Here is a 16,635-nt window from a genome sequence, read left to right as displayed (position 1 = left end):
GGATCTGGGGGGCTGGGGAGCCATGCTGGGGTGTCTTGTCCCTTACGATATCTGAGGAGATGGGGGTCTTCATGGGTCCTGGTCCTTATGATATCTGAGGAGATGGGGGTCTTGCTGGGTTTCTAGTCCTAACGATATCTGAGGAGACAGGGATCTTCATGGGTCTCTCATCGTTATGACGTCTGAGGAGATGGGGGTCTCTTGTTCTTACGACGTCTGAAGAGAGTGGGGGGCCTTGCTGGCAGGTGTTTAGTCGCTCAGTCGTGTCTGACTCTTTGTAACCCCATTGACTGCAGCACGGTAGGCTTCCCTGACCTTCATCATCTCCTGGAGTTTACTCAAACTCATGTCCATCGAGTAGGTGATGCCATCCAACCATCTCATCCTCTGTCGTCCCCTTCTCCTCCCGCCTTCACTCTTTCCCAGCATCAGAGTCTTTTCCAATGAGTCAGTTCTTCGCATCAGGTGGCCAAAGGATTGGAGCTTCAGCTTCAGCGTCAGTCCTTCCAATGAATATTCAGGACTGATCTCCTTTAGGATGGACTGGTTGGATCTCCTTGCAGTCCAAGGGACTCTCAAGAGTCTTCTGCAACACCACAGTTCAAAAGCATCAGTTCTTTGGCGCTCAGCTTTCTTTATGGAGAAGGAAATGGCAACCCACTCCAGTACCCTTGCCTGGAAAATCTCATGGACAGAGGAGCTTGGTAGGCTACAGTCCATGGGGTCACAAAGAGTCGGACACGACTGATTTCACTTTCACTTTTCTTGGTGGTCCAACTCTTGTTTTGGGTTGATGGCAATTCATTTCTTTCCTGGAAATTGTCCTTTGCAGAGCGGCAGGTGGTCCCCCAGACATCGGCACCGCTTGATTCTCCTATTCCCAGGGAAGTTCCAATAAACTCAAGCCATCATTTGCTTCTAACGCTTTTGTTAAAAACAACCATTTATTTACTTGGTCTTAGTTGCCTTAATGTGGAATCTAGTTCCCGGACCAGGGATCAAACCTGGGCCCTGTGCACTGTGAGTAGAGAGCCTTACACTTGGGGCAGCGCAGCAGTCTCTATGGCCCTTTTTAAAAACAAGCGTTTTTGTACTTGTATGTGCTGCGCTAAGCCACTTCAGTCTGTCTGACTGTTTGTGACCCCCTGGACCGTAGACCACCAGGCTCCTCTGCCCATGGGATTCTCCAGGCAAGAATCCTGGAGTGGGTTGCCATCCCCTCCTCCAGGGGATCTTCCCGCCCCAGGGATCAAACCTGAGACTCATTATGTAACCTGCATCGGCAGGCGGGCTCTTTATGACTAGTGCCAACTGGGAAGCCCATTTTTGTATTTAGTTTGCTACTATTTCGTATAAACATCTTTGTCTTTGTCTGTAAATGAGCTTGACCTGTAATTTTGCTTTTTAAATAATTCCCTGCTCAGTCTCAACCTCATAAAAATGACTTTGGAGACGCTGGAAAAGTTGTATCAAGTTGGCAATTTTTTCATCCTTGAGTATTCATTAAATTTACTAGCAAAGATATCTGAACCCGGTAATTTCCCTGTGGCGAATTTTTAAATTATACGTTAAGTGTTTCAAATTCATGTTTTTATTTCTAAGAACTCGTCCGTGGTATCTATGTTTTAAATGTTGGCACAAACTTGTTTTTGAATCTCTTTATTTTTTAAAAAGAAATATAAAGGACAGACATAGCTTTCCTCTAATATTGCTTTTTAATGTCTCTTGTTTATCCTTCACTTTTCTCTTGGTTAGTCTTGTCAGTGGTGTACAATTTTCATTAATCTCCACACAACCCAGCTTGGTCCTATCGATTTTATTTGGGTGCTATGTTCATTATTTAATTGATTCATTTCCGTTCTTCCTCTGGGTTTAAGGACTTTTCTGACATTTTAGAAACAGCTTCACTGAGATGTAATTCACATATCATAAAATTTCCCCATGTTAAAGTGTGTGATTCTGGATTTTTTTTTCCTCTAGGATTATAATACATTTTTTCCATTTACACACACAAGTGTATCTATTCTTTTTCAAATTCTTTTCCCATTTAGATTGTTATATAATCTATACATTGTTGTATTTAACACAGGTAACAATCAAGGAGCTAGTCCAGCACAGGGAACTCTGCTCAATACTCTGTAATAACCTCATGGTTCCCAGGGGGAAGGGTGGGGGAAGCGGTAGTCAGGGAATTTGGGATGGACATGGACACACTGCTGTATTTAACATGGAGAACCAGCAAGGACTTACCATATAAGACAGGGAACTCTGCTCAATATTTTCTGACTTTTTGAGTTGGGTTTTTAACTCACTAACTTCCAGCCTTTCTTCCTTTTTATTTTTTATTTTTTTTTTTTTTTTTTTTTTTAATAAATTTATTTATTTTAGTTGGGGACTAATTACTTACAATATTGTAATAGTTTTTGCCATACATTGACATGAATCAGCCATGGCTTTACATGTGTTCCCCTTCCTGGACCCCCCACCCACCTCCCTCCGCATCCCATCCCTCTGGGTCATCCCATTGCCCCGGCCCTGAGCCCTTGTCTCATGCATCGAACATGGAATGGTGTTCTGTTTCACATATGATAATATACATGTTTCAATGCTATTCTCCCAGAACGTCCCACCCTCACCTTCTCCCTCAGAGTCCATAAACTTAAAGCTGTAAATCCCCATCCCCAAATCTTCTTACACAGTCCTTTACTTTTGATAGCTCATGTTTTTATTACCATCCGGATTGAAACACTATCTAGTGGTTGTTCTGATTTTCTCTTTGGCTCCTGGGTTGTTTGAAAGCGCAGTGCCTAAGTTTCCAACTCAACGCATGTTCTAGTTATCTTTCTGTTACTTATTTCCAGCTTGATTGCACTGGAGTGGGAAAATGTACTCCCCTACTATTTCACCCCCTCGGGTTTATAGACTTTTGGTTAATGGCTCAGCATATGTTTAAATGGACTGCAGGCGATGGTGGGGTATTTCTGGAACCTTCTGCATTTGAAGCAAGTTGAGGGTTCTGGAGGCATTCCGCCTCAATCATAAAACCTCCCCCCCAAAAAAAGCGGGAATTAGGCAAGGCTAATGTTGTGTTGTTTGCCTGAAAACATCTGAATGTCGGCTGTGTGGAAGAGCCATTTGAACGGCCTTTTGCGGTCTAGTGTGTGGGATAAGGAATTGTGCTCTCAGGGGACCAAGTTCAGGGGCACACGGAGAAAGAACGTCCAAACATCAGGGAGAAATAGCTTCTTTTAAAAAAGAACTTTTTATTTTGTGTTGGGATATCATGGCTCAGACAGTAAAGAATCTGCCTGCAAAGGAGAAGACCCTGGTTCGACCCCTGGGTCAGGAAGACGGCCTGGAGGAGGGCATGGCAACCCACTCCAGTATTCTTGCCTGGAGAGTCCCACGTGTATCCATTCTCCCCCAAACTCCCCTCCCATCCAGTCTGCCACGTGACATGGTGCAGAATTCCCTGTGCTGGACAGCAAGTCCTTGTTGGTTCTCCATGTTAAACACACCAGTGTGTCCATGTCCATCCCAAACTCCCTGACTATCCCTTCCCCATCCTTCCCCCTGGGAACCATAAGGTTATTACAGAGTATTGAGCAGAGTTCCCCGCGCTGTCCAGCAGGTCCTTGCTGGTTCTCCATGTTAAATACAGCAGTGTGTCCACGTCCATCCCAGACTCCCTGACTATCCCTTCCCCCATCCTTCCCCCTGGGAACCGTAAGTTCATTCTGTGAGTCTGTAAGTCTGTTTCGATTGGTATCATTTCTTTTCAGATTCCACACGAAAGGGCTGTCCCACCGTGAGAAATCGCTTCCTGATGAGGGGGTGAGCCTTGTATGTCTGAATGCTTCTGAGCACGGCCTGGACCCCAGCTCCGAGGACGCTGGAGACAGGTCCAAGCAGGGCTTAGAGGCTCGAGCCCAGGACCTAGCCTAGCAGGTCTCTTCGAACCCCCCGCAGAGAACGGTTCATTTTCATGGGCGCCAGCATCCTCCACGGGATCCTCTCAGGAACTGAAAGCGCTTCTCTGCATCTTTCTAGAGCACAGCATGTCTCCAGTGGAAAGAAGGGCCCGGTCACCCAGGCGGAGCCAGCAGATTCCTCGTAAAATGAACGATTGTGTAACACGCCTGCCGTCTGACTCTGGACATTATCCTTAATTCGTCCCCGAAGGAGACAGAACCGTTTGTAGCCATGCAAGAAAGGTGACCCTTCCCCAGCTCCATTTCAGTCCACCACCCCGCCCCGCCAAAAAAAAACATCCTGAAAGATCAGATTTTCTTCTCTTAGGCTCTCCATTTAAAAGCTCAGTCCTGAGTCATCAAGTTATTTCTTTTTTTTAAAGTCTGTATTTAATCAGCGAAAGTCGCAAGGGCCTTCGATTCGCAACGTGAAGCTGGGATGACTTTTGGAGCTTGGTACGGTGCTGTTTACGGCGAAACGGCCAAGCACAGGAGATTTCTCAGGTCATTTCCTGCAGTAAATGGCGCAGGGGGCAACTCAGAGAAAGAAGGAGACCTGTAATTTCACAGGGGATTAGGAAAAGGTAGGTGGCTCAGTGGGAAAGAAACTGCCTGCCAAGGCAGGACACACAGACACCAGTTTGATCCCCGCTTTGGGAAGATCCCCTGGAGGAGGGCACAGCAACCCACTCCAGTACTCTTGCCTGGAGAATCCCACGGACAGAGGAGCCTGGCGGGCTGCGGTCCACAGGGTCACAGAGACTCGGACACGACTGGGTGACTATACAACAACAACAAAATATTTCCTTATCTGTTTATTTCTTGTATACAGATTAACAGTTTATAAATGTTTATGTGCACATCTATTTATATCTGTTTTATTTAGATTTTTAATGTATTAGTATAGCTTTATTAATAGCTTTTATATAATACACTAAGGCTTCCCATGTAGCTCAGTTTATAAAGAATCTGCCTGCAATGCAGGAGACCCGGGTTCGATTCCTGGGTGGGGAAGATCTCCTGGAGAAGGAAATGGCAACCCACTCCAGTATTCTTGCCTGGAGAATCCCATGGACAGAGGAGCCTAGCAGGCTTTATAGTCCATAGGGTCGCAAGAGTCGGACACAGCGTAGCTACTAAACCACCACCATATAATACACATTTATGGAAATATATATACATATATACCTTTTGTATACATGTACACTTATTTATAGAAATATATATTTGCATAAATACTTAGGCTTGTGTATCTTTGTCTATTACATACATATTGTCTGTCTATATGTCTATTGGTATTTTATTTAGATTTTAGGTCAAAGTATTCAGATTATTTGTAGACATCTATCTATACAGAGTTCCACAAATATGGATACATACGTATCTTTTGTTACATGTGTAGATAATTCAGTTCAGTTCAGTCCAGTCGTTCTGTCGTGTCTGACTCTTTGCGACCCCATGAATCAAAGCACGCCAGGCCTCCCTGTCCATCACCAACTCCCAGAGTTTACCCAAAGTCATGTCCATCGAGTCGGTGATGCCATCCAGCCATCTGATCCTCTGGCATCCCCTTCTCCTCCTGCCCCCAATCCATATAAAAATATGTCTTCATGTGGATCCATATATTTTTATAGGGTTTCCCTGGTGGCTTACTGTTAAACAATCTGTCTGCACTGTGGGAGACTCGGGTTCGATCCCTGGGTTGGGAAGATGCCCTGAAGGAGGGCATGGCATGGTGACCCACTCCAGTCCTCTTGCCTGGAGAATCCCATGGACAGAGGAGCCTGGTGGGCTACAGCCCACGGGGTCACAAAGAGTCAGACGTGATTGAGCGATTAAGCACATATATACACACATCTCATATATGTATGTACCTTTTTTATACATACGCACACACACACGTATCTGGAAAGTGGCTTTGGTTTGCAGCTAAGAAACAGAAGATATGTGAAACCTATTTTTGAAAAAACTTGAGGCCACATCCCCCTCCCCCCTCCCAACCTTTCTTCTTACTCAGACTCCATGTGTTTAAACAAATGTGCCCTCAAACAGATACTTTTCAGAAGCTGCGGTCAGTGTAGCTTGCACTCCACGTCCAGTTTTGAGGGTAGCTGACACATTTCTCGAGAATCCCTTTTCCCTCTGAGCCTCCTGCTTGGTAGATGTTGAATAAGCAGTACTGGGGAGAGAGCGATCGTTCCCGAGTGTTTATGCAGCTTGCTAATTTTAAGTGAGCACAGAGTGCGTTTAGAAACGCCCGGCCCCCGGTCGGAAGAAGCACAGGTTTTTCAGTCCCCACGCCTTCCCCCGGCGTGTCTGCATTTTTAAAATACAAGTCTGACCGAGATCTCCAAAAGGCATCTGAAAAATGTCTTCGTGTGTATAAAGCCTTCATCTCCCCATGGCCGGACGGCTCAAAAATAGATGAAATGGATTTCTGAAACGTTCCCAGAAAATCCCTTTTGGGCTAAAACTAACATTCGGTGCTAGAAAAGAATGGGAAATCATAAAATACTGAGAGAAAGGGGGCTTAGGCTAGCATTATAATTTCAGTCGAAAGAATAGCCTGGTTATACTGAGATGAAACTCATACTTGCGGTAGCGCTGGGAAATGTGATCGGGTGGGGTAGAAAGTAGACAGCATTTCAGTGACTCCCATCGCAAATCCAAAGCGCACCACCACAGACGTATGGGATTCTGGACCCCCTATTTTTGGCAACAAAATGTTATCATTAGGTTTTTTTTTTTTTAAATAAACTTTTGTTAGAGAGAAACTTACCAGCCTCCAAATGATCAAAAGTCACAGTTTCATACGCCGATCCCACCCTTGCCTTGTTTTATCAAGAAAAATTAATCTCGCCACCTTTCTGAATCTTGCCAGCTGTGGGATAAGGCGACCCTTTATTTGAGCTCCACGAGGGTAAGTTTGGGAAGAACTTGGTAACAAGAGACCAACAGTGACAGTTCGAATGCAGAGGAGAATGTAACACAGGAAACAGATTCATCTGCTCCATATATTCTAGACGTTGAAAAATGAAGTGCTTTGGACGAAAAGAAATATCAGATTTTTTCTCCTTCCCCGCTGCCCACCGCCCACCACTCCTGGAATGTTCTGCTAACGCTGAACTGAAAACGAATCGAAGGAGAAAAGAACTTAAGAAAAATAATACATGTACTTAGAGCCTGTTTGGAGGGTGAAACGGCGTTTGGAAACAAATCGGGTAGCTGGGACGTTTCTATTGGGTTGCAAGCTGGCCACTGGTATCACCAGAACCCTTTTCGTGCTTAAAAAATTAGGCTAGGTTAGCAGTCTTCCGTTTCGATTAGATCACTGCAAGATGAAAAATCCAGACGCACCAAGATATTCTTCAGGTGTAGTGTTTCCAGCATGCACAAACATTTACCCTGACCTTCCCTTGTGGGACGGGGTTTGTATTGCTCGGCGTGCTTCCTTTTTCTGCTAATCTGTTTTCCATCTCCGCGAGGCCGCTAGAGTTGTTACCCGTGTCCAAGTAATTCTATATTTTAGGCAGGTGAGGTTAGAAATGACCAGTTTATCCTGTAGCCACGGGATACACCATCTATATTAATTTCCTCTTCATTTCTTCTGGCTGAGTCTACTATTTCTCTGAAATATTTTTATTATGATTAAACATGAGTCTTTAAATATTTAAACCACCCCCAAGAGTGTGTATGTTAATTTCGAAAACTGTGGCTGGGTTTGCCATCAATCTTCCCACGTTTCTTTTTTTTCTTTCTTTCTTTCCACTCCTTGCTTCAACCATCATCCTGGCATTGGTCTAAGGAATCCAAATCTCACCCTTTCTGTGGCTTGAACCAGTGTCTGGAGTTTTGCTTCTAGAATTCCATCTGTTCTGGGTACATGTGCCTGGTAGCCTGCAACTCAAAGCTCCCTGGGACTTTTCTATCTCTCTTGGGTAATAAGAATCCTGAAGGTAGGCCGCACAGGTGAGGGCAGAGGCTCAAAGATGTTGTGCAGGTCTTTCTACAGTTTTGTTTTTTTTTTCTGTGTTTTGTTTTCCTTGGTGGCTTGTCAGGCTTCCCACGTGGCGCTAGTGGTAACGAATCTGTCTGACAACGCAGGAGACATAAGAGATATGGGTTCAATCCCTGGGTCAGAAAGATCCCCTGGAAGAGGAAATGGCAACCCACTCCAGTATTCTTGCCAGGAAAATTCCATGGGCAGAGAAGCCTGGCACATTCCATGCAGTTGCAAGAGAGTCAGGTATGACTGAGCAACTGAGCACCTGAGCACCAATGGACATGATTGAGCAACTAAGCACCAACGGCCTGTCACAAAATGGCTACTGTAGCTCCTGCCATCGTGTCAACATTCCAGATGAGACGAATAAGAAAAAACAACCAACAACATGGCAAAAGGGGGGGAAATTATCAGAGGAGGCTACTCCCCTTTTATAGAATTCGTCTGTAAATCCCACCTGACAACATGGCTGCCCCGATGGGAGAGGGAGACAGGAAAACCAAAGAATAGTGTGTATGTGGTGGGTTATCTGGTGAGTCCTACAAAACAGGAGTTGGGGAGTGAAGAAGGTGGGGAGACAGGATTAAGAGGGCAGAGTTTGCTGCATGCTCAGGTGAAAATACCCTCCTCTTTCTCACACCCGTGTAACAGTGGTGCTGGTGGGTGAGTCACTCAGTCATGTCCGACTCAGGAGGGGCCGTGGGTGATGCTCTGTGATTTCTTCCAGGGCAGAGAAAGTAGATGGTCTGAAAACCACAGTCCTGAGAGGCCAGTTCCCTTTCTAAGTCCTCTTTCCGGAGCAAGACAAAAATATTCCCTAGAGCAGGACAAAGGTGGTGTGTGTGTCTCCTTTACCTTCAAGGAGCCCAAGGTTTGCAATTATTTTCCCATTAAGAAGTCAGACCAGGGAGAGAGGGTAACACGGGCGTCGGGTCTGAGAATTAATCAGCCTGCGAAAAGCTGGGTGACTCCTTGGACCCACGGGTGCCTGAGCCCACGGCCCAGGGAGAGCCCTGAATTCTGTTTTATTCTCCTTGTCACACACACAGGATGACTTAAAAATAGCGCTTGCATCCAAAATGCTACCATTTGTCTTCCTGAAAGACTCCAAATTTCCCCAAACTGTGGCAAAGAGCTGGATTAAAAGTCCGGCCATCAATTCTGACCAGGGCACTATACCTCACCGATATGTGTTTCCAGGAAGGCTTGGTGGACGTCATTAGCTAGGCAAGTGCTCAGTCACTCAGCCGTGTCCGACCCATGGACTGTAGCCCGCCCGGCTCCTCTGTCCACGGGCTTCTTCCCAGACAAGAAGGAACACTGCAGTGGGTGGTGGTGCCCTTCCTCACATCAGCTAGGAAAAGGTGCTCCTAAAAATGTGTTTCCCCGGTGGAAATACATTTCCCAAGGACCCTCACTGGCCCCCGGGGCCGAGTCGGTAATTCCCCTTAATTTTGCTTCCAGTCTCACAAGCCTTCCATTGCACGAAGGAAAATTATCAATGTTCTTAATACAGTATTTACTCACAATATTTTCAGTGGGCCATGAGTTAGGTTCCCTGAGATGAAAGATGATTTTAAAAATTGCTAAAGGTAATGATTTTTTATAGCTTAATTTAGATTATATTGAAAATTATGAGAGGGGGGAAAGAGTAAAAAAAAAAAACTCAGGATCTCTGATACCTTAATAAACATCTCCTCGTGTTTGCAATTTAAATACTAACCTCCATCATATATTTTGTGTATTCATATTTCAACAATAAGCATTCCTAGCATGGTAATATCTTTATTTCCATACTGTGGCTTTAATATACCACAGAGGGGCTGGGAGCAACGTTTTACCCAATAATTATTTCCATTAGAACCAGCAGGCTTTAGAGAAGGGCTGTGACATTTTTTCCTAGGTGGAAAAAAAATTTTTTTTTCTTGCCTCCGCTTTAGATGAACAAGTGAAAAGAACTGATTCGAAGTAACTCATCTTTGTTAATCCCAAACTCCTAATTTATCCCTTCTGCACATTTCCCCTTTGGTCACCATAAGTTTGATTTCAAGAACTGTGAGTCTGTCTTTGCTTTGTAAAGAAGTTCATGAGGATCAACACAGACTCACGACTATACATAAAACAGACACACAGCAAGGACCTACTGTATACAGCAGGGAACTCTGTTTAGTACTCTGTAATGAACTCTATGGGAAAAGAATTTAAAAAAGAAGAATACATGTGTATGTATAAGTGAACCGCAAATCTAAAAAAGAATGAAAATGTGTATGAAGTGAAGTGTTAGTTGCTCAGTCGTGTCTGACTCTTTGCGACCCCATGGACTGTAGCCCACCAGGCACTTCTGTCCATGGGATTCTCCAGGCAAGGATACTGGAGTGGGTTGCCATGCCCTCCTCCAGGGGATCTTCTCGACCCAGCATCGAACCCACATCTCGCATATTGCAGGCAGACTGTTTAGCAGTGAGCCACCAGGGAAGCCCAAGTATAACTGAATCACAATACAGAATAACTCAATATGCTTTAATAACCTATATGGGAAAAGAATCTAAGAGAGAATAGATACATGTCTATGTATAACTGAATCATGAAACCAGTTCCTGGTGCTCAAAAGGTAGGGGACCACTAGTTGAGAGGAATGGAAATACATCAAGAAAGAGATGGGAGGAAAAAAAATCAGGCAAGAGACACGATGGGAAAAGATGGGAAAAAATGGATCTTGTTTTAAAAACTAAACATATGTACAGTGGAATGTTACTCAACCGTTAAAAAGAAAGAAATAATGCCATTTGCAGCAACACGGATGGACAGAGATTGTCATACTCAGTGAAGTAAGTTAGACAAAGAAAGACAAATATCATATGATATCACTTATATGGAGAATCAAAAAAGGAATGACACCAATGAACTTACTTACAAAACAGAAAGAGACTCATAGACCTAGAGAATGAACTCATGGTTGCTGGGGGGATGGACAGACGGGAAGCGATAGCTAGGTGGTTTGGGATGGACATGTACACACTGCTCTATTTAACATGGAGAACCAACAAGGACCTGCTGGACAGCACAGGGAACTCTGCTCAATGTCACGTGGCAGCTTGGATGGGAGGGGAGTTTGGGGGAGAATGGATACATGTATATGTATGGCTGGGTCTGTGAACCGTGGACTTCCAGATGTTCAAGCTGGTTTTAGAAAAGGCAGAGGAACCAGAGATCAAATTGCCAGCATCCGGTGGATCATCGAAAACGCAAGAGAGTTCCAGAAAAACATCTATTTCTGCTTTATCAACTATGCCAAAGCCTTTGATTGTGTGGAAATTCTTCAAGAGATGGGAATACTAGACCACCTGACCTGCCTCTTGAGAAATCTGTATGCAGGTCAGGAAGCAACAGTTAGAACTGGACATGGAACAACAGACTGGTTCCAAATAGGAAAAGGAGTACGTCAAGGCTATATATTGTCATCCTGCTTATTTAACTTCTATGCAGAGGACATAATGAGAAACACTGGGCTGGAAGAAACACAAGCTAGAATCAAGATTGCCGGGAGAAATATCAATCACCTCAGATATGCAGATGACACCACCCTTATGGCAGAAAGCAAAGAAGAACCAAAGAGCCTCTTGATGGAAGTGAAAGAGGGGAGTGAAAAAGCTGGCTTAAAGCTCAACATTCAGAAAACTAAGATCATGGCATCTGGTCCCATCACCTCATGGCAAATAGATGGGCAACAGTGGAAGCAGTGAGAGATTTTATTTTTGGGGGGCTCTAAAATCACTGCAGATGGTCACTGCAGCCATGAAATTAAAAGATGCTTACTCCTTGGAAGAAAAGCTATGACAAACCTAGACAGCATATTAAAAAGCAGAGACATTACTTTTCTGACAAAGGTCCATGTAGTCAAAGGTATGGTTTTTCCAGTCGTCATGTAAGGATGTGAGAGTTGGACCATAAAGAAGGCTGAGCTCTGAAGAATTGATGGCTTTGAACTGTGGGGTTGGAGAAGACTCTTGAGAGTCCCTTGGACTGCAAGGAGATCTAACCAGTCCATCCTAAAGGAAATCCGTCCTGAATATTCATTGGAAGGACTGATGCTGAAGCTGAAGCTCCAAGACTTTGGCCACCTGATGCGAAAAACTGACTCCTTGGAAAAGACCCTGATGCTGGGAAAGATTGAAGGCGGGAGGAGAAGGGGAGGACAGAGGATGAGATGGTTGGATGGCAGCACTGACTCGATGGACATGAGTTTGAGTAAACTCCAGGAGCTGGTGATGGACAGGGAAGCTTGGCATGCTGACATCCATGGAGTCGCAAAGAGTTGGACACAACTGAACAACTTCACTTTCATATATATATATATAAGCACCAACATGATTCTCCTGGAAGCCCCTAGTAGGGTCTCAAGAAAGTCAAATTTTCCCTTTTCATCCCTAGAACTCAGAACGCCTGTAACGGGGACCCCACACGAATGAGTTTGGTGTCGTTATGAAGCGTTAGTCGCTCACTCATGTCTGACTCTTTGCGGCCCCATGGACTGTAGCCTGCCAGGCTTCTCTGTCCATGGGATTCTCCACGCAAGGATATGGAACTGAATAGCCATTCCCTTCTCCAGGGGGATCTTCCCGGCCCAGGGATTGAACCCGGGTCTCCTGCACAGAAGGCAGATTCTTTACTGTCTCAGCCACCGGGTGGTTAACAGCTTGGAATGAATCAGTAACTAACTACACGGGGTCCCTGAATCTCATTTCCCTGTGGCCAAGATCAGATGCTTATTTGTTGTTTTTCTCTGCAGGAGAAAAGAAAAATTAAAAAAAAAATACCAATATAAGGTCCCATAGAGCCGGCAGAATTCGGCAGTGATGGTTTCATAGGAGGGCTGGGTGGTAATTACACGAGGTGAGCTCGGATCAAAATTCTCTGCAGTAGGTGCGTCCTGCCCTAGACTTGACGAGAAAGAAGTGGCTCCCCACATCTCCTCTTTCATTGGAATGTGCCTTTGAGTGGAAATAACTTCCCCTGGCACCCCACCCTCCACACACACACACCCCAGCATGCATCTGCATCTCCGGTCTCATCCTGAATGCGCCTAATGTGATTCAATCTCCTTCTCCCGGCGGTACCATTAATATTTTAATTTAATCAGAATTTCTTGAACTCGCTTGCCATCCCAAGTAACCCAGTTACCTGTCAGCCTGCATCAGCTTGTCATATTAGAAGGAATTGTCCCCTGAATCTAATCTACTTTAAATGATTCCAGGGTGTGCGTGTCTATAAATCATAGCACGGCCACGCTGACACAGGGAGGCGTGCGTGTGGGCAAACACGGCAGGCAGGTTCTGCACCAGCCAGGGACGGGGCAGGGGATGGGGCCTTCTGTGTTTCTCCTCGATTCCTTTTTGACTTTTCATTCTGTTCCTGGGATTCTCGAGCCAAGAATACTGAAGTGGTTTGCCAATCCATTTGCCGGTGGACCACCGGAGTTTTTGTCAGAACGGTCCACCGTGACCCGTCCATCTTGGGTGTCCCTACGTAGCATGGCTTGTAGTTTCACTGACTTACGCGAGGCTGGATAAGACCCTGATGCTGCGAAAGACTGAGGGCAGGAGGAGAAGGGGACGACAGAGGATGAGATGGCTGGATGGCATCACTGACTCGATGGACATGACTTTGAGCAAACTCTGGGAGATGGTGAAGGACAGGAAAGCCTGGCGTGCTGCAGTCCGTGGGGTCGCAAAGAGTTAGACACAACTTGGCAACTGAATGATACATTGATCCCTGAGCTCCAGGAGGAAAGAATGTTCTCTTTATATAGAAAAACACAATAAAGGTGAGTGCCCCATGGGATTGCCCAGCTCGGATATATTGACTTTCCCCGGTGAATTTGGGGACAACTGTCTAGCTTGGGAACATGGTGGCCCAGACTATGGGCTTCCCACGTGGCTCAGTGGTAAATAATACGCCTGCCAATGAAAGAGATGTGTTTGAGTGCTACGTTGGGAAAATCCCCCTGGAGCAAGAACTAGAAATCGACAGTATTCTACCCTGGAAAATCCCATGGACAGAGGAGACTGGTGGGCTAGAGTTCATGGAGTGAAAAAGAGTCAAACACAAGTAAAATCTGACAGAAAGGAGGATGTTGTGAGGTAAAATCTGACAGAAACTAGGGAGTTCTGATGAAAATTTGTCAGAGACTAGGGGGTTCTGAGGTAAAATCTGACCAAAAGAAGGAGGATCTGAGGTAAAATTTGACAGAAATTAAAGGGTTATGAGTTAAACTCTGACAGAAAGAACAAAGTTCTGAGGGAAAAAATGACAGAACTATGGGATTCTGAAGTAAAATCTGACAGAAAGAAGATTCTGAGGTAGAATCTGACAAAAACTAGGGGGTTCTGAGGTAAAGTCTGATGGAAACTAGGGGTTCTTAGGTAAAATCTAACAGTAAGAAGGAGGTTGTAATGTAAAATCTGTAATGTAAAAACTAGGGGTTCTGTGGTAAAATCTGACAAACTAGAATGTTGTGAGGTAAAATCTGAGAGCAAGAAGGTGGTTCTGAGGTAAAATCTGATGGAAACTAAGGTGCTCTGAGGTAAAATCTGACAGAAACTGGGGGTTCTGAGGCAAATTACGACAGAAAAAAAGTACAGTTCAGATGAAACGTGATAGAAACTAGAGAATTTTTATTTAAAATCCAAGTTTAGCAAGTACATTCTCAAGAAAGTCTGACAGAAAAAAATTCTCAGGTCATATGGACAAAAAGAAGATAGTTCTGAGGTATAATCTTGTTTCTGTCAGATTTTATCTTATAACACCTTAGTTTCCATCTGATATTATCTCAGAACCTGTTTCGTTATGTCACATTTTCCTGCGAACCTACTTCTTTCTCCTAAATTTTCTATTAGAACTTCCTTCTCTGTTAGATATTACCTCACAACCTTCTTCTTTCTGTCATTTTTACCTCACAACTTTGTTCTTTCTCTCATTTTATCTCAGAATCTTTTTTTCTTCCAGATTTGACCTCACAGCCTCCAACTTTATGTCACATTTTGCCTTAGTACATTCAACTCTCAAAGTTTACCTCAGTACTTCATTATTTCTGTCAAATGTTTCCTATGAATCTTCTACTTTGTTAGTTTTCACCTCAGAACTGCTACTTTCTGTCAAATTTTACCTCTGAACCTCCATCTTTCTGTCATTTTTACCTCAGAATCTTATTTCTGTCAGTTTGTACCTCAGTATCCTCTCCTTTCTATCAGATTTTACCTCAGAACCCCCTCGTTTCTGTTAGATTTTACTTTAAAACCTCTTTCTTTCTGTCAGACTTTGCCTCAAAACTTCTTTATGTCTGGTTTTACCTAGAATCCACTAATTTCTTTGAGATTTTACCTCAGAACCCCCTAGTTTCTGTCAGATTTTACCTCAGAACCCCTACTTTCTTTGAGATTTTACCTCAGAACCTCCTCCCTTCTGTCAGTTTTTATCTCAGAACCTCCTTCTTTCTTTAGGATTTTACCTCAGAGCCCACTAGTTTTTGTCAGATTTTACCTCAAAACCTCCAACTTTGTGTCACATTTTACCTCACAATCCGGTATTTTCTGTCAGGTGGTACCTCAAAACCTCTTTTTTTCTGTCATTTTTTTTTACCTCAGAACCTTCTTCTTTCTGTCAGGTTTTACCTCAGAACGTGTTTCTTTTTTCAGATTTTCCTGAGAACCTCTTTCTTTCTGTCAGATTTTACCTCAGGTCCTTTTTTTTTTCTTCCTGGTAATACCTTAGAATCTCCCTCCTTCTTTCATTTTTACCTCAAAACTTCCATCCTCTGTCAGATTTTACCTTAGAACCTCCTTTTATTCTATCAGATTTAACCTCAAATCCTCCTACTTTATTTAAAAGTCTGTCAGATACACACCTACACAGACTCGTAAAATTACACCATTTTATATCTTCGACCATTTGTTCTTATAGTGTTGCTTTCCTGCTCTGCAGAAAGAAAAATATTAAACCGGGTTTGCAAGAAGGAATTACATTAGTTCTTTCCCTTCAATTGCATGTTTGCAATGATAACTCCGTTTTTCAACTTTTCCAAGTTTAAGGGTAAACTGGACCATTTTTTCCTGGTTTCACCCTTAGTTGAATTTCCACCTCACTTGGGGAAAATTATTTGCAGGTTTTGTTTTTTTTCTGATACAGTTTTTATAACCTACTTTTGCCTTGGTGGGTCCATGATGCAAAGGGTTCAAACTGGTATTTTTAGCAAGGTGCAAGACCAGAAGAATTAAGCATGTGTGTGTGGCAACAAGAGTGCCTAATCATTTCCTCTGGTTGTGCATTATTGGGTCATCCTAGAATGAAGTGATTTGGTGCTATAGTGGATAATTAATGTGAGTTTTGTTGTTTTCCCTTCAAAAACTGGGTCAACCCTTGAAAATATCATAAAACAGTCAGGCACCCTCCAGGAACTGAAGTTCTACAGGCATGGATGTCATGCTGCGTTCCAGACCTGCTCCCATTTCCACAGATCTGCACAGCACCCCTGGAAGATTCATTTGGAAAACTGAGAAGTCCTCTCCTGTCTGTGGATTGTGTTGCAAAGGAACTTCTTCTCTGGAGGTGCCATGGAGGACCTCACAGAATTAAACCTTTCCTCTCTCCAGGCTTCCCTGCGTT

This window comes from Giraffa tippelskirchi, chromosome X (assembly GCF_054371585.1).
Source record: "Giraffa tippelskirchi isolate mGirTip1 chromosome X, T2T-mGirTip1v1.2.pri, whole genome shotgun sequence".
Taxonomy (NCBI): domain Eukaryota; kingdom Metazoa; phylum Chordata; class Mammalia; order Artiodactyla; family Giraffidae; genus Giraffa; species Giraffa tippelskirchi.
Note: the sequence above shows the minus strand (reverse complement) of the source record.